Consider the following 19,520-nt stretch of genomic DNA (forward strand, 5'->3'; position numbering starts at 1 on the left):
GCCACTTCAACCCTGTTTACCTGAAACGTACTGCGTCGTGGGAATTTGGCCATTTTTTCATCCATATTCAAGTTTCGTTACATAAGTGGTGCACAATGTTTGGGTTTCATTGTCAACTCTTTTAAGAATCGATTTGGATCTGTTTAATCAATTCGTTGTTGCAGCACTTGAGTGAAAAAAGTGAAACTACTTTATGAAAATGTGAGATAGATCTGTAATTTTAGCTTCTGTAAATCTCAGTTTTTCCTTGAAAAGCCTTATTTCTATTTCTTTAAGGAATACTGTTTTTCACGCCTCATTTTTACTGTTTTCTCAGCGTTGGATAAAAACCTCACAACAGTGATACAACAGAGACCGAATGAAAAGAGGTGTTAAAGAGTGGGACAAAAGACAGAAACAGCAGCAGCAAAAACTAAAGCAGCACTGACTGAGTACTGACGACAGGACACAGAGGAGGGTAATCCAATGATCAGCGTGGATGGAATCGAAAACAAATCACACAGAACCTGATCCTCTACCTCCACCTTCATCCAAACATCCTCTACCTCCACTATCACCTCTGGACTTCCACTAACAACTGCATGTTATTAAAAGAATATGTGACGAAAGATTCCCGTCACAGGCTTCCACACAGAATAGAATAGAATAGAATAGAATAGAATAGACTTTAATGTCATTGTGCTACTCCAGTCAGTGCAAGAATATCAATTTGTAAAAAAAAAAAACTAATACTTCAGAAAATAGAGAATATAAAAGTACATAAAGACTAAAAAGTAACATAAGAAAATAGAATATAAAATTCAGAAAAGTAAAATAATAAAAGAACTGAAAGTAAAACAAAATAAAATAGGCATAAATATGAATACACGCAATATTTACAATATTAACAGTATGTATATCTATGAATATTAATAGTATTAACAGTGTGTATATATGTGAATATTAATGATATTAACAGTGTGTATATCTGTGAAAGTCTATATAAAATAGTACATTTATATCTGAATAAATACCGAATACATATTGCATTGTTATTTTAAGAACAGAGGATTATTGCACGTCTAATTGCACATAATTCTCATTTTTCAGGGTTAATGCACATTATTAGAACTGATACATGGAGGACAGTGACACCAGAGTTATTTTTTCGTTTCACAGTTCAGTGTGGTGTTGAAAACTGTCGCTATCCCATCATGCTTGTGGTCTGATTGACAGTGATCAAAGGCTGTAACCTTGCGTGGGCGGGTGGTGTTCGTTCATCCAGCGTACATGGCTGACTGCTAATGTCCTGGAACTCCTCCACAGGTTCACTAAATAAACCCCCGCTATGTGTCTGCATGTCCGCCTATGGGAGTCCATGCATTACACCGGCTCCTATAACCTCAAATCTGTATTCGTTTGTCTGCTCGTCTTTCCTGTTCTTGTTTTTTCCATTATCGTGGTTTCCTGTGAGCGCTGTCACATAACCACGTATGCACAACATGAATCCAAATCACCTTTTTTGTCCTTTTTACGCTGTTATTATTCAGGTCGCAGGATTTCCTACTGAACTGTACATTTTAATTTTACAGAAAAAAAGAAAAAAATAAATGAAAGAAGAATGAGTGATGAGCAACTGCAGAATCATAAAGCAATGAATAATTAAATGTACTTTTTTGGTCTTTACTAGTATTTGTACAGTTAGCTAACAGCTCCAATAAACACCCGCTGTTTTGGACGTTTACTGTGTTGACTGTAAAACTGTACAAACAAAAACAAAATGCATATTAAATCACATATCATTTTTTTATGAACAAAGAATATGTAGAGCTACTTAACATTATGTATCATGGCTTTAAATTATGTAAAATATGTTTAAAATTAGCTTAAAGTTAGCTACAGTTCCACAAAAAGGAGTATGTGAATGCTACTAATTAGCGCGATGCTAAAAGACATTGAAAAGCCCATATACATGCTAATGCTATTAGTATCTTACGTTTTTTATACAAAATCAGGTACAAAACAACACAAAGAGCGTCAACTGAGTGTCTAGGGTGAGTAAACATTTTAGTAATTTGAAATACTTACAGACAGGTATTAGTTTTGGACCAAATGAAAAGTAACAGGGTTTAAATAGTGACTGAACTGAGAACATGTCTTTTTATTATGAACAAAGAATATGAAAAGCTATGTAACACAATGCGTTATAGTTTTATATTATGTAAAATATGCTTAATAATATCCTAAAGTGAGCTACAGTGCCCAAAAAAAAAAAAAAAAAAAAAAAAATATATATATATATATATACATATATATATATATATATATATATATATATATATATATATATATATATATATATATATATTGTAGTGGCTTCACCTTTAATCACTACAACGGTGTGGAAGGGTTCAACCTGTTGTATTTCCGACGCGTGAATGAATGAATGTTCGGCTGGGCTTCTTTGTGTTTGGATATGTCAATCCATTTATTTTCCAGTGTAAAAGTCCAAGTGTTCATCGCTGTTCACGATTGTCTTTCTAAATACTCTCGACATATAAACAAAATAGGCTTCTTAACACAAAAGAAGACATTCCAAAAGCCGACCAACTCAGTCTCTTTCTTTCATGTTCCACGGTCTGAAAATTGTTTGGGGCTGTCCTCACACACACCTCGCCCACCTCACACAGCAGGTATATGTAAGTTTGCCACGCCCAAGATGAATTGCACCTGTGGCAATCACAGCCACACCCACTAAACAATTAGTAAACTAAGGTCAAAACAAAAAGAGGAATAAACAAACAAAACTGTATTTTGGCCCCAACATATATGTATATATATATATATATATATATATATATATATATATATGTGTGTGTGTGTGTGTGTGTGTGTGTGTGTGTGTGAATGCTAGTAATTAGCGCGATCCATTGAAAAAAATTCTTTGAAAATCCCATATACATGCTAGCGCTATTAGCATCTTATGTTTTTACACAAAAACCAGGTACAAAACAATACAAAGAGCTTCAACTGAGTATCCAGGGTGAGTAAACATCTTAAATGAAATTCTTACAGACAGATTTGAGTTTTGGGCCAAATTAAAAATAACAGGTTTTAAATAGTGACTGAAGTGAGAACATGTCTTTTTATTATGAACAAAGAATATGTAGAGTTTCAAAACATAATCTGTATCACAACAATGTATCACAGCTTTGTATTATGCAAAGTAGGCTTAATATTATCTTAAAGTTAGCTCCAGTGCCAAAAAAAACCAAAAACATATGTGAATGCTAGTAAATAATGTAATGCTTTGAAAATCCTATATACATGCTAACACTATTAGCGTCTTATGTTTTTACAGAAAAACAGAGTATGAAACAACACAAAGAGCATCAACTGAGTATCTAGGGTGAGTAAAGATCTTAGTAAATTACAGTACTTACAGACAGATATTAGTTTCAGGCCAAATAAATCAGGCCAAAATCTAAACCCTATTCCTTTTTTACACTGGGGTCAGTTTTGACACCTGTGAGATACAGTTAATGTGTATGTTGTGTTAATAATAAGCTGAAACAAAATATTGTTGAAATCATACTTATTTTTCTTTATATCCGGTTGTTCAGTTAATGTAATTTTACATTTTTTACACTAAAACAAAGAGAAAATCAGATTATTATTTATAGGTTACTATGTGACTGTTACTAAATGTTTTGTGTATTTGTGGATCCACTATAAGTTGTGTTACTAATAAGCTGAGATGTAATGTTGTAGAAACTGTTGTTATTTTTGTTCTATTCTCTAAAATTTAACAATATTCTGCCTGTTACCAAATGTGTACATTGTGTCTAATACACAGGTGTAAATGATAAGTTGAGACATAATATTGTTACTTACTTTCCTTATAAAATTCAGTTTTTTGTTTTTGTTTTTTTTGTTTTTAAGTTTTTTTGTGAACAGATAGTATGTAGATGTAAATATTTTCAATATTTAATGTTTTATTGCATTAAAACACAGATAAAAACTTGGATTTGTGATTATTTCTTGGTTATTGTGTTATTATTTTACTGGTTTGGTCCATCTGAGGTCATTTTGGTCTGGATGTGGAACCTGATCTGATGTGACTTCGACCCCCTGTTCTAAACATACATGTGTTTAGCATGTGTTTGATCCATTTCTTATTGAGGCGTTACTGACACTGTGCGCTGATAAAAGGCTGTGAACACTTTGTGTCTGAAGGTGAGATGGACTTCGGGGTCAAACCACAAACCCAGTAAGACTCCATTGATTTACCGGAGGCTCCGCCCCCTTCCCTCGCTGTCATAACTCTTCCGACGGCAGCAGATGGCGTCTTGGTTTTTCCACTTGCTTTTCCTCTTTTGCGGTCTCCTGTCGTGTGTTAATGATTTAACGAGTGAGACCTTCTGAGAAACAGACTCATATTCCTAATGGAGCTAGAATTCGGTCGCACTTATTTCCCTTAATTATTTCCTGAACTTTGCCCTTGAGGTTTTACCCCCTGACCCAGGTGGTTTTTCTGGTCCAGTCCAGGTGGTAACGAGGCCAAATGTACCCGACTGATCCATTAAAATAATAACATAATAACCTATAAATAATGACAACACCAAACTTTTCTCTTTTTTTTAAAGTGTGAAAAATATGGAGTAGGGTTGGTGTCAAAATATTCATGTGCATAAGACAGATATCCTCCTGAGACCCAGTAAGTAAACATTTTCACCATTTTACATTGAATAATTGCCTTAGTTAGAAACAGCATGATGCAACAGTTTTTTCTTATTTATTTATTTATTTATTTATATCATGTCCTTTTCAGTGGACTTTTTTTTCCTTTTTTTTTTAAGTAAAGCTGTGAAACTCTTGTCTGCCACAGAGGACAAAATGCATTGCGCTGTCTCAGGATGTCATATACGTGCATATTAGCCTAAAGTTGTGCAAAAAATAAATATAGTTGTGCAAAAAAATAAATATTTGTAAACTCGTGAAAGAGTTCAGTTGTATAGACTAATATGCACGCATTTCTATCTTATGCACACAACTATTTTGACACCAATCTTACCCCATACTGGGATATTTACCGTTTGAAAATGTGAATAACCTGAACAACCGGATATTTATTAAGAAAAATGAGTAAAATAAAAAAAATAAAAAACAAAAACATAATAACCTAGAAATAATCGCAAATCCAAGTTTTTATCAGCACAAAAACTTTTCATCAAAAAACAAGAGTTTTGGTGAAATTGTCGTTTTTCCATTAGGCAAATCTTTATCAGCATGTTATATTCACGCAGTTTGAGGGTCAATGAAAAAGCGATTATTGACTGTCAATATCCTCCGTGTATTTTTTGTGTTGAAGGACCAGATTGGACCATGTGATGGGCCAGTTTTGGCCCACGGACCGTAAATTTGACAAACCCTGACTGAAGGTATCCCTGGGCCATTCCAGTCCAGTTGTCCCCGTGGACAGCCTTTAATGGGTCCTGATGAGGCCAGAAGCTCCAGCGTTAACGTCTGATTGGCAGGAGCTGGATTCAGACCTGCACAGACCAGAAAACTGGACCCGGATCAGTGTTGGAGGACTGGACTTGGACTTGGCTGCTCTTAAAGTTGACATTACAAAAGACTTGAATCAATAAAATCTTGGCTTGATTTCCACCCGTCCGTCCGTTCTGTGTCCGGTGTCTTTCCCGTTAACTACATCCAGGAGGTTTTTCCACAGTGAAAACGATTTTTATGATGTGGTTCTGAAAAATGCAAAAGCAACAAACCCAAAAAAACAAACAAAAAAACCCAGATCATATGTGTTTTCGTAGCTACACGTCATTGACCTTTTGACACAGACTTTAGTTTAAATAAACATTTCACACATTTACATGTAGAACACAATGGTTTAGACCCTCAGAGGTCCTGGAGTTACAGAAGCACAGCTGTTGAAGTTGGACTAAAACCACATAAAAAATGAGGATTTGATCCTGGACTTTAGTGCTTTAAAGGGTTCAGGGTTTCAACTGAACTCACACAGCAACAATAGGAATTTCAAGACAGTTAAAAAAAAAAAGAAAAAAAGAAACAAAGTCTTGTTTCTGACAAATGATCCATTTTTTTTCTTGTCAAACATGATTTTCTGCAGATTTTTTTTACATACATTTCCAACTATGTCTGAATAAATATTGCGGCTAATATTACACCACATTTAAAGTTCAGTGTATTTAATTTTTAGCAAGTGTCTGATGTTTTATGGAAGGAGACTGTTGTCACGGCAACCCACCCTGCCATCAGTAACGATGAAGAGGAGGAGGAGGAGGATGTCCAAATGTTATTGGACTATGTTTTGTTAACCCTGTAAATCCTGAACCATTAAATCATTGACAGAAAATTCTAGTTCTTTGAACCTGGAGCCTTTATTGGTCCTTCTGAGCAACCAAAAAATAATGTTTTCAATATCAGTTTCCATGCGTGAGTTTCAGTTTTGTATCATATTTGATCCATCGGGTCTCAGTGCTCAAATATTATTATTATTTTTGAACAAACAAAAACATAATAGAACACAAACATGTCTAACAAATGGAGAATTCCTTTTCTAAATGGTCCCAGTTCTTCCTCCTTCCTCATTAATGACAGTCTTGTAGTGTCACTGGAAAGACCTGAATGAACTCCTCCCCCTGGTGGATTATCTGTGTATTGCATGTATCTAATTGTATACATCAGGTTTTTGAAGAAAAAAAAAATCACATTGCTCATGTAGAGGGCTTCAAAACTCATGGATCAAATATGATACGTTTGGAGTTATAGGGTTAAAGCTGTTGGAATCATTTCTAAGCAGTCGACATCTTGGGTGCCTACTTAGCGGTGCTTGTGAATGTAAAGGCAGAGTGAACACCAGGCCGTCATCCAGGCTCAGTTCTGGTTCTGGTGCAGGTCACAAACATCGTACCCCCTCAAATACAAGTTTCCGAAGGTAGGGGAAAGGAAATGAGGTGCACAGCAATGGGAGACGAGCAGAGTCGAACCAGTTCCACCTAGTGGAAATGTGGCAATAGAGGAATTAGTAAAATGTCTTCAGTTTCACTTTCACTGTACCCGGCGTCATCTGTTCTTATTGTTTGTACATACTGTATATGTTATAATTTCTGTACAGAGATGGAAATATAAAAGACAGTTAATGCAAACACATCTGTTTCTACTCTTTTATTCCCTCACCCAATGAAAATCGATAAGAGAATCAATAAGGAATCGGATCAATAAGCAAAATCGATTATGGAATCGGAATCACTAAATTCTTATCGATTCCCATTCCTAGAGTTGGGTCAGACTGCATTTCAATATGCTGCCCCCCCCCCACACACACACACACATGGAATGCCCTGCAAAACAACCTACATCTATCTGAACTTGTTACCGTCGGTGAATTTAAAGCTATTTTAAAGGAGAGTGAAATTAATGAGCTTGGTCAATGTAACTGTTTTTAAACGTGCACAAATGGTCATTTTGTCACTATCGATTGTAATTTTTTTTTTATTATGTGTTGATTATGTCTTGTGTTGTCAGAAACTGTGTGTTCTGCTGCTTTTCTTGGCCAGGTCACGCTTGAAAAAGAGGTTTGCAATCTCAATGAGGCTTTTTTTTTTTACCTGGTTAAATAAAGGATATATATATATATATATATATATATATATATATATATATATATATATATATATATATATATATATATATATATATGTACATTTCATGTAAGATCTGCTGTAAAATAGAGGAATAGAAGCAGGAGTCGGATGTTGAAAGCATGTTAAGTTTCAGTTTCGCTTCACGCCAGCGTTAGTTATGTTAGTTATGGACCACACCCCCACGTATATAACCGCTGCCCCTAGCCCATGTACATACTCCACCCCCGCTTCGACAGATACTGACTTTTATGAAAGGACCCACAATGTTTACCTTTCATGGGGCCCACAATTGCTAGCGGCACCCCAGACAGACATAAACATCATCTCATTTGCATTTTCTCTGGAAATTTGACTGCATGTAGAACTCATACAAACCTACAGAGGTCGAACAGAGCATTTAACGCAGTTATATGTCATCATGTTGTTCCGCGTTGCACCTTTAATATTCATTTTAATGCATGATGTGCTCGACTGACGTTTCCAGGAGCTGTTTTCTGAGCTTGAATTTGTTCTAAATGACATGAGATTGGATTAGTTTTGAGGAATATCCCTTAAATATCCAGCCCTGTCCTTCTGCCTGCAGCAGTACTGATGCCTCCGACTGTTGTTTATCGCAGTGCTGCCCTAAATTAAGTTTCAGCCTCACTGATCTGGATGAAAATATCCATTTACTGGTATCACACAACACTGACCAGACCTGTTCATCTGATACAGCAGTCTGTGCACTGTACTTTCCATTCTAGACACAGAAAAAACAAAACAAAAAAAAAACAGTCATGAAGTCCTGATGTACGGCCTGGTTTATGGACGGGAGGAAGCATGACATAATAACCTTAAATAATGACATAATAACCTTAAATAATGACATAATAACCTTAAATAATAATATAATAACCTTAAACATATAATGACATAATAACATCAAATAATGATATAATAACCGTAAATAATGACATAATAAGTGTAAATAATAACATAATAACCTTAAAAAATGACATAATAACCTTGTATAATAGCCTAATAACTTTAAATAATAACATAATAACCCTAAATAATGACATAATAACCTTAAATAATAACATAATAACCCAAAATACAACAAAAACAAGCATTAAAACTGCATTTAATTTTGCTACAAAATTTCGTTTTTTGGAAAAGGATAGTTTGTGAATGTAAATATTTTCATAATTTAATGTTTTTATTATATTAAAACAAAAAGAAAAAAATGTCATTATTAATATTATTAATGTTATTTTTATTTAAAAAAAAAAAAAAAAAGTTTATTTAACAGGGACATTGTACATTAATTCACATTACTGTAAATGCACCAGAGTTAGAATAATACCTATTAACTAGTAACTGGACACATGTTGAATTTTCACTCTAAAAGTTAGAATAACATTGTAAACATACAATTTTTAAACAAAATTTTAAAATACCTAAACACAGACAAATACAATATATGTTCTGCAATACAAACTTTACAATTAACCACACATCAAAGTAAGGAAAAAATAATTAAAATACACTTGGCACTTATTAAAAAACTACAACAGAGACTGGACTACAACATTTCTAATGTCGGCATCTTTAATTATTAACAGTTTGATTTATAGTTTATTATGTTATAATTTTACTGGAGATCAAATTGGGTTGAATGTAGAACCTGGAAGAACATCCCTGGTTTATTTTGTACAGTGTCCCAGACATGACCCCTGGGGGACGCCACGGTATCAGAGCATAAAGGGAAGAGGAGGAGGGTTGAAGTCTTTACTGCAGGACTGAATCCTCCTTCTGCATCCCTGTTCTCCTCTGAACCAGCTCCTTTCTCTTTCCACCTGGAAAAATAGCAGGCAATGAAACCTGATACAGGGTGGGAGGGGGGTGGGGGAGGGGGTGGGTTTGGGGGCGGGGGGGTCGAGCCGGTGGCTGCGTCGTCGTGCTAATGGAGATGGATGTGGTTGAGAATTGTCTCCCAAACGGCCGCCTCCGTGGAGGAAGAGGGGAGATCCATTTCTCTGGGTTTGGTAATGAGAGGGGGGGGGGGGGGGGGGGGGGGGGGGGGGGGGGTGAAGAAGTGCAGAGAGGATGGGATGGAGAAAAGAAAGACATGAGCGGAGGAAAGGCAGCGGAGGAATGACATGTTGACAAGGGAGGAAGATAGATGATAAGACAGCAGAAGCAGAAGGAACTGAAGGAGTGATGAGGTTCAGACTCAAACAGATAAATCCACCATCAGTGTCTTCACTCTAACGTCCCCACTCTGTGTGTCGTCCAAACGTCTGCGTCCTTTTATTGGACCGTCACTGCGTTATCAGTCATCACCACATTTAAAGAGCTTTGGGCAAAGAAGGGTTCAGCGATAACAGCAACAGCGGCCCCGATAAGACGCAGAAAAACCAGAACCAACGACAACAGGAAGAGACGGAGATGCAGGAAAACCAGAACCTAGAGGAAAACCAGAACCTAGAGACGGAGCTGTAGGAAAACCAGAACCTAGAGACGGAGCTGTAGGAAAACCAGAACCTAGAGACAGAGCTGTAGGAAAACCAGAACCTAGAGGAAAACCAGAACCTAGAGACGGAGCTGTAGGAAAACCAGAACCTAGAGACAGAGCTGTAGGAAAACCAGAACCTAGAGACGGAGCTGTAGGAAAACCAGAACCTAGAGACGGAGCTGTAGGAAAACCAGAACCTAGAGGAAAACCAGAACCTAGAGACGGAGCTGTAAGAGAACCAGAACCTAGAGACGGAGCTGTAGGAAAACCAGAACCTAGAGAAGGAGCTGTAGGAAAACCAGAACCTAGAGACGGGGCTGTAGGAGAACCAGAACCTAGAGGAAAACCAGAACCTAGAGGAAAACCAGAACCTAGAGACAGAGCTGTAGGAAAACCAGAACCTGGAGACGGGGCTGTAGGAGAACCAGAACCTAGAGGAAAACCAGAACCTAGAGACAGAGCTGTAGGAAAACCAGAACCTAAAGACGGAGCTGTAGGAGAACCAGAACCTAGAGGAAAACCAGAACCTAGAGACGGAGCTGTAGGAGAACCAGAACCTAGAGGAAAACCAGAACCTAGAGGAAAACCAGAACCTAGAGACAGAGCTGTAGGAAAACCAGAACCTGGAGACGGGGCTGTAGGAGAACCAGAACCTAGAGGAAAACCAGAACCTAGAGACAGAGCTGTAGGAAAACCAGAACCTAAAGACGGAGCTGTAGGAGAACCAGAACCTAGAGGAAAACCAGAACCTAGAGGAAAACCAGAACCTAGAGACGGAGCTGTAGGAAAACCAGAACCTGGAGACGGGGCTGTAGGAGAACCAGAACCTAGAGGAAAACCAGAACCTAGAGACAGAGCTGTAGGAGAACCAGAACCTAGAGGAAAACCAGAACCTAGAGACGGAGCTGTAGGAGAACCAGAACCTAGAGGAAAACCAGAACCTGGAGACGGAGCTGTAGGAAAACCAGAACCTAGAGGAAAACCAGAACCTAGAGGAAAACCAGAACCTAGAGGAAAACCAGAACCTGGAGACAGAGCTGTAGGAAAACCAGAACCTAGAGGAAAACCAGAACCTAGAGGAAAACCAGAACCTAGAGACGGAGCTGTAGGAAAACCAGAACCTGGAGACGGGGCTGTAGGAGAACCAGAACCTAGAGGAAAACCAGAACCTAGAGACAGAGCTGTAGGAGAACCAGAACCTAGAGGAAAACCAGAACCTAGAGACGGAGCTGTAGGAGAACCAGAACCTAGAGGAAAACCAGAACCTGGAGACGGAGCTGTAGGAAAACCAGAACCTAGAGGAAAACCAGAACCTAGAGGAAAACCAGAACCTGGAGACAGAGCTGTAGGAAAACCAGAACCTAGAGGAAAACCAGAACCTAGAGGAAAACCAGAACCTGGAGACAGAGCTGTAGGAAAACCAGAACCTAGAGGAAAACCAGAACCTGGAGGAAAACCAGAACCTAGAGACGGAGCTGTAGGAGAACCAGAACCTAGAGGAAAACCAGAACCTGGAGACAGAGCTGTAGGAAAACCAGAACCTAGAGGAAAACCAGAACCTAGAGATGGAGCTGTAGGAAAGATGATGGTGTTTCCACGGTAACCGTGGAGCCTCTGAACATCCAAATATGGTCATATTTGATGACCATGAAAAGATGAAGAACTGTATTTTACACCAGTTATTGAGCTGGACTGATAGAATTAGTGGATTTGAAGTTCAATTCAATTATTTTATATCAGTGGATGCTTTCATTTGGGTCTTTGAGGGTTAAAATATGAAGCATTTGTTTTTTCTTACAGTGTTTGACAGTTTTCGTCGTCTCAAACTGTTTAAAACCAACAGTTTGTGGTCACGTTGCTTCACCCCCATAAAAACACATGGAACCTCTGTGTTTATTGACCAGAATATAAAAGTGTAACGACAGTCGGCTCCACTCACTCCTTAATGATGTGATAATAATATTGACTGTCATTCACACACTGGGCTGTTTATCGTCAGGTTTCCTCTGCGATTTTGGCCCCAACAGCTGTCGCTAAATTCCTTCGATCTGTTGTTGTTGTGAGAAATTCGCAGTTTTAGAAAAATTAACAGACACACACGTCCTATGAATGATTTTGTGAGATTTGTCACTGATAGATTCTGATTATGAACATTTCAACTTACACTGTAAAATATAACAGGTTATTTCAACTTAAAAATATGAGTGAAAAGGGGCTGCTTTAAAGTCACAACACATTCTGTTATCGCACATCAAGTTGTCTGTTTATTAGCTGAACTTTAGGGAGAGTTTTTTTACTTAAAATGTTCATTAATAATAATAATAATAATAATAATAATAATAATAATAATAATAATAATAATAATAATAATAATGACGTGGTGATGATGATGATGATGATGATGGTGATGTGATGAAGATGATGGTTATGATAATGTTTATGTTTACGCATTTGGCAGACGCTTTTTTCCAAAGCGACTTACAGGGGAAAACCAATTAAATCACTCAATCAATCAAATTTTATTTATATAGCGCCAGATCACAAAAAAGTTATCTCTTGACATTTTATATATAGAGTTGGTCAAAACCAGACTCTAAGTCAATTTACAGAAACCCAACAGAATGATAATGATGAGGAGGAGAAGGAGGAGGAGGATGATAATGATGATGATCATCATTATCATCCTTATCACCACCATCATCATCTTCATCATCATCACCATCATCATCACCATCATCATCATCTTCATCACCATCATCATCACCATCATCAACATCATCATCATCAATCATTGTTATTATTATTATTATTATTATTATTATTATTAATAATAATAATAATAATAATAATAATAACAAGAAGAAGAAGAAGAAAAGTAATAATAATAGTAATTTTTTTTATATTCTTCTTCTTCTTATTATTATTATTATTATTATTATTATTATCATTATTATTATTATTATTATTATTATTATTATTATTATTATTATTATTATTATTATTATTATAGTTCACCACTGTCATATTCTCTTTGGCTCTAGTTAAATTTTACAAAAGTAGAATCTATTACTTCCAGTTTATTTCAGCTGTTCTTCTGTTCATCCTGCAGAACTTTTCCTTCTTCTTCGTTCTCGTCTTGGTGAGAACAGGCTGTATTTCTTTTCCCAGGATGCAACAGTCAAAGTCATTGCATAAACATAAACATCAGTGAGTCGTGCGTATCCAGCGTCGTCACAATGAGCCCACAGCGTGCGTTCACTTCACTGACCTCACCGTAAAATGATACGCAGGCGTTGAGGGTGAACATTTTGGAGCACTTATCTGTGGACTCCATATGGAGGCAGAGACGCTTTAATAAAAGGAACACAAACACAATCATATCAGAGCGAATACAGTCAGCAGACATCGGCCATAGTTTGGTTCATTAAAACGGTCCGAAGGCTGGTACCGTTCAAACCATGTGGACACCAGAGGACTGGGCTTTACTGTGCAGACCGTATCCTCTGTGTTCTGCAGTCGGACTGTGGGACGCACTGGAAAGACTGCGATAAATACTGGAAAAGAAAAGAGTTTACACTGAAGCCACACAGCGTTGGTCCACTTCCTGTTTTAATAATTATAGTTCAGTCGTAGGAAAAAAATTAAACATTTCAACCTTGGTGTGTTATTGGAGGACAGAACAAGACTTTTTTACTTTTGTGAAATTTTTCTAAATTTTTATTGTTATGTAGAAAACCAAGGTTAATGAAGTTACCGTATTTGGTTTCTTACCCACAAGTGGCAAAACAAACAAACAAAAGAACAAGATGTATATATAAAAATACAAGAAAAACTGTCCTCACTGTAACTGTCGCTGTCACTGTCTTGTAATGTATGCAGAAGTGACCAAAAATAGTCTCTTGCCCGAAAAAAGCCCTGTATAGAATAGTTGTAGGAATACTCAGAAAAAAAAAAGAAAAACTCTGAAATTCAACATTTCAACCTCAGTGTATTACTGGAGAACCTAACAAGACTTTATTTTGTGAAATTGTTTAGAAATGTTTATTGTTATATAGAAAGTCAAGGTTAATGAAGTTACCATATTTGGTTCCTTACACATAAGTGGCAAAAACCACAACAACAAGTATATATAAAAAATACAGGAAAAACTGTCCTCACTGTGACTGTTGTTGTCACTGTCTTGTAACGAATGCGGAAATGACCAAAAATAGTCCCTTGCTCAATAAAGGGTTAACCCTTTATGTGTCACTTGTAGAAATACTCTGAAATTCTAACTTTCAACCTCAGTGTATTATTGGAGGATGTAATAAGACTTTATTTTGTGAAAATTTTCAGAAATTTTTATTGTCATGTAGAAAATCAAGGAGAGATTTTTTTTTTTCAAATATCAATTTCAAGATATAAGTTTCAATTTTGTATCATATTTGATCCATCAGGTTTCAAAGCTCAAATATTGTTATTTTTGAACAAACAAAAACATAATAGAACACAAACATGTCTAATAAATAGTTAATTCCTTTTCTAAATGGTTCCAGTTCTTCCTCCTTCCTCATTAATGTCAGTCTTGTAGTGTCCCTCTAAAGGCCTCTGGTGAATGAACTCCTCCCCCTGGTGGATTATCTGTGTATTGCATGTATCTAATTATATACATCAGGTTTTTCAAGAAAATAAATATCACACTGATCATGTAGAGGGCTTCAAAACTCATGTGTCAAATATGATACGTTTGGCATTAGAGGGTTAAATGTTTTGTGTATTTGTAGATCCTCTGTGATGTATAAGTTATAATGAACATGTATAAATGATAAACTGCGGCAGAATATGGTTAAAATTACACTCACTTTTCTTAATAAATTTCAGTTTGTTCATGTTATTCACATTTTTTAAAGGATAGTTTGGAGATGTAACCATTTTCATACTGTAATTTTACTTATTTTACTCTAAATGATAGATAAAAGTTTGTATTTGTCATTATTTATACATTATTCTGTTATGATTTGACTGGTTCTGATCCACTTCAGATCATACTGGGCTGAATGTAGAACCTGAACTAAAACAGTTCTGACGTCCTCGAGTTTAGTCGTGTTCAGCTCCACCTCCAGGGTTCCATGACGTCTTTCGTATTTCTCCGTCCTGTGTTTAAATCCAGGCCGTTTGTTTGTGTCATGTGGTGTCCAGAGCCGGTGTGGACGCCGCCCTCATGTGGACGCCGTCCAGCAGCTGTAGGACGGACTGAAAGGCTGATCCACATCCAGGCCTTATCAGCCAACATCAGCACTGAGCTCATGGATAATACTGTTCTGGATGGACAGGAAAAAAACCCAGCAGCTAAAATCCAAAAAACTGGAGGAACGCCCGAAAACAGAAAAGTGGAACATGCTTGAACTGTTCAGATGGTGGTTTGTGTTTCTGTGAATCTACAGGAGGTTTTTTTTATTTCTGTGTATTTATGGAAGTGTTCCTTATAAACATGAACACAGTTAAATACATCTGCAGAAGCAGGAGGAGTATACAGGTCCATGACAGAAAGGTGTTAAGAAAAGAAAAGAAAAGAAAAGAAAAGAAAAGAAAAGAAAAGAAAAGAAAAGAAAGAAAAGAAAAGAAAAGGTAAGATAAGATAAGAAAAGAAAAGAAAAGGAAAAAAGAAAAGAAAGGGTAAGATAAGAAAAAAGAAAAGGAAAAACAAGGTACGAAAAGAAAAGAAAAAAGAAAAGGTAAGATAAGATAAAATAAAAGATAAGAAAAGGAAAAGAGAAAAGAAAAGAAAAAAGAAAAGGTAAGGTTAGGTAAAAAAAGAAAAACATCTAAACCATTTAATCCCTGTTGGTCCATTAGTTCTATCAGTCCATGTCAGTCATTGGTGTAAAACACAGTTCTTCATCTTTTCATGGTCATCAGATATGACCATATTTAGACGTTCAGAGGTTCTGTAGTTGCCGTGGAAACACCGTCATCTTCTACAACACTGACTCTCCAGTCAAACCCATGGAGTCGGATCAGTGACAGTGGACGGACTCAGTTGTTTTTTCTCTTCAGTTATTGAAGTTTGTGCTGATAGTCTGGTTCTCTTCAGGTTTTCTGTTTCTAATAGAATGAACCTCAGCTTTAATCTGAGCTTTAATGAACATCTACACGATCAGTGAATTAAATATAGGAAAATACCAGATTTTTACTGACAAAACACAAAATTCAAGGGATGATATTATAATAAATGGACATAAAGCACTTAAGAAAGGTTCAATCTAAAAACAAAGTCATTCAGAAACTGCCACAGAAGTACAACTGGGCCTTTAAGGGTTAAAAACCAAAACCAACCGTATGTTTCCACAAACTGACTCAGTGTCTGAATAAAAGATAAAACTCATGTCTGTTGTGGAATCATCATGTTTTGTGCTTCAAACCCAAACTCAGTTAATGGACCCTGTTTATCGCTAACATCCGAAACATTTGGACGTGTGTTCGATTCACTACAGAGGGATGAGATGAAAGACGTGGACTCTAAAAAGGAACTAAAACTGTCCGAATAATGGGACGGAATAAACAGTTTATTCTGTTTAAGAGGCAAAACAGAAAAAGGAAACAGTCAGATAAAGTCCACATGGAAACAAAAACCATTAAACAGACCCTGAATTTAGGACGAACGTTAAATAGTAATGTGATACCGTTTAATTCATGACAAAAACACGCTGTTAAGCTCAAAAACACTTGTTCCTGTTCTGTCCAGTACCATGTGGTGCCTTTAACTGAAGTGGACACATACTGTAACTGATACAACAGCCCCCCCTGGTGGACAAACACAGGGAGGTAGAAGCCTTTAGTCCCATAAACCTGTCAGAGTCCATACAAGTGTTTACACCAAGGTTCCAACAGTTTTGGATTTTTCATTCTAGTTTAGTTTTATTTAGTTTTGACGTTTTTTTTTCTCTAATTCAGTTCGTTTTAATTCGTTCTTAGAGCAGGTTTGCTAGTTTTTACAGGGTGGGGAAGCAAAATGTACAATATTTTGAGGCAGGGATTGAAAGACAGTGTATGACCAATTAGTTTATTGAAAGTCATGAGAATTTATTTGCCACAAGAAAATGTCCATAATAGAAAATGTTTTTATTCTATGTGTCCTCCTTCTTTCTCAATAACTGCCTTCACACGCTTCCTGAAACTTGCGCAAGTGTTCCTCAAATATTCGGGTGACAACTTCTCCCATTCTTCTTTAATAGTATCTTCCAGACTTTCTCCTAATAGTTTTGCTCATAGTCATTCTCTTCTTTCCATTATAAACAGTCTTTATGGACACTCCAACTATTTTTGAAATCTCCTTTGGTGTGACGAGTGCATTCAGCAAATCACACACTCTTTGACGTTTGCTTTCCTGATTACTCATATGGGCAAAAGTTTGTGAAAAGGTATGGATAATAGTGTTAGGTATGATTATGACATCAGTATATGTTTGGTTTCAAAACAACTGACGTAGTGCCTGCTGAGAAAAAACAACTAAATGTTCATTGTAAATTTTGCTTCCCCACCCTGTATTAGTTTTCATTTTTTTCTAAATGCTTAGTTTTAGTTTAATTTTAGTTTAGTCGTCTCTTTTCTCTTCTTCTCTGTCGTCGTATTCAAATAAATCCCAGACAGGACTCTGCTGCTTTCTCCAACTTTAGTCTCCATGTTTCCAGGTAGAGTAGGGACCAGAAGACGACCGGAAACCACAAGTGACGGACCGTCAAGTGTCGTATGGTGACGACAGAAAAAAGCTAGAGCGAAATAAATCGCTTTTGTATCAATCTGATATTGACAAAGACGAAAACAAAGGGAATTTTATCCATAATTTTTATATGTTTTAGTTTTGTAAGCACACAATACAGTTTCAGTTAGTTATTGTTTTTTTCTTTTAATTATAGTTTTTATTTATTTCAGTTAACGAAAATGTTTATATAATTCTAGTTTTCATCATTTCGTTAGTTTTCGTTAACGATAACCTTAGTTTACACTGAAAATTAACTACATATTATAACAGTATATTTGAGTCTTGATTGTCTTTTCTATTGTTTTAACAGATTCAAACTGTGAGACTTTATGGACACCCTGTAAATTAAAGTTTGACATACAGGGGTTTTTTTGTTTTTGTTTTTTTAAATCAGCGCTGTCAACCTCATTTTAGTTCAGGTTCCATTCTTTTTTTTTTTTTTTTCCTTTTAACTTGTTGGGCGGGGGGGTGGGGGGCGAAGACCCTCACAAGAAAATTTCAACAATACTAACAATAACAACCATGGTGATAATTATACTGGTAATAATAACTAGTTAATAGTAATAGTTAATAACTTGTTCTAGTTCAGGTTCCACATTCAGCCCAATATGATCTGAAATGGGCCAGACCAGTCATTTCATTTCATTTATTTATTTATTTATTTTTAAAGTAGGTCAACTCCAAACTATTCACTATGTTTTAAAGTGAAAAAAGTAAAATTACATCAAGAAAGTGTTTAAATCTACAACCTATCTTTAAAAAAAAACATTTCCTAAGAAAATTAAGTGCATTTTTTACCAATTTTCTGCCCCAGTTTATCTTTTATACATGTTCATTGTAACGTACAGATCACACTGGATCTACAAATACACAAAACATTTAATAACAGACAGAATATTGGTACAATTACATTTAATTTTCTTCAGACGTTTCAGATTGTTCATATTTGTTCAGGTTATTCACATTTTTTATGAAAGGCTAGTTTGTAAATTTACACATTTTCATGTAATTTCACTGTTTACACTAAAACAAAGAGGAAAATTTTGGAGTTGTCATTATTTACAGGTTATTATGATAGTACTTGACTAGTCCAAAGTAAGGCTTTTTCAGTGTACATTTTTGCAAAATTTTTACAAATTCATACTACGGGAGGAAGTGGACTCTTTGGTGGGCCAGTTTTGGCCCATGGGCCGTATGTTGGACACCTGTGTCTTCTATAAAAGTCAATTGTTGTAGAATATATATATGTTTATATGAAACTGCACTGCTTACAGTTACAAGAAATATAAAAACCCTTTGTTTTTTTTATTTGTTGTTGTCTTTTTTTGGTCGTTATAACAGCTCTAAATCGTATTAGCTCTTATTATAAATTAGGTTTTTACATCTACATTTTTTTTTTCCCATAACCTTAAAATGTTTAATAAATGTTGATCCACTAATCCTATTAATACATGTCTATAACTGATGTAAAACACAGTTCTTCATCTTTTCACGGTCATCAGATATGATCCATTTGGACGTTCAGAGGCTCTGTAGTTACCATGGAAACACCGTCATCTTCTACAACATTGATTCACCAGTAAAACCCATGGAGTCGGATCAGTGACAGTGGATGGACACA

The 19,520-nt window shown here is 36.2% G+C and overlaps 1 long non-coding RNA gene across 1 annotated transcript; it reads left to right on the plus strand.

Moving 5' to 3' along the window:
* Positions 1-1,490: 1,490 nt before the first annotated feature.
* LOC115424917 (uncharacterized) lies at positions 1,491-16,334 on the plus strand. Its single transcript, XR_003936141.1, has 3 exons — positions 1,491-1,503; positions 12,415-12,420; positions 16,232-16,334. It is a non-coding gene; the product is annotated as an uncharacterized LOC115424917 (long non-coding RNA).
* The last annotated feature ends 3,186 nt before the right edge of the window (positions 16,335-19,520 follow it).

The sequence above is a fragment of the Sphaeramia orbicularis genome, chromosome 8 (assembly GCF_902148855.1).
Source record: "Sphaeramia orbicularis chromosome 8, fSphaOr1.1, whole genome shotgun sequence".
NCBI classification, from domain to species: Eukaryota; Metazoa; Chordata; class Actinopteri; order Kurtiformes; family Apogonidae; genus Sphaeramia; species Sphaeramia orbicularis.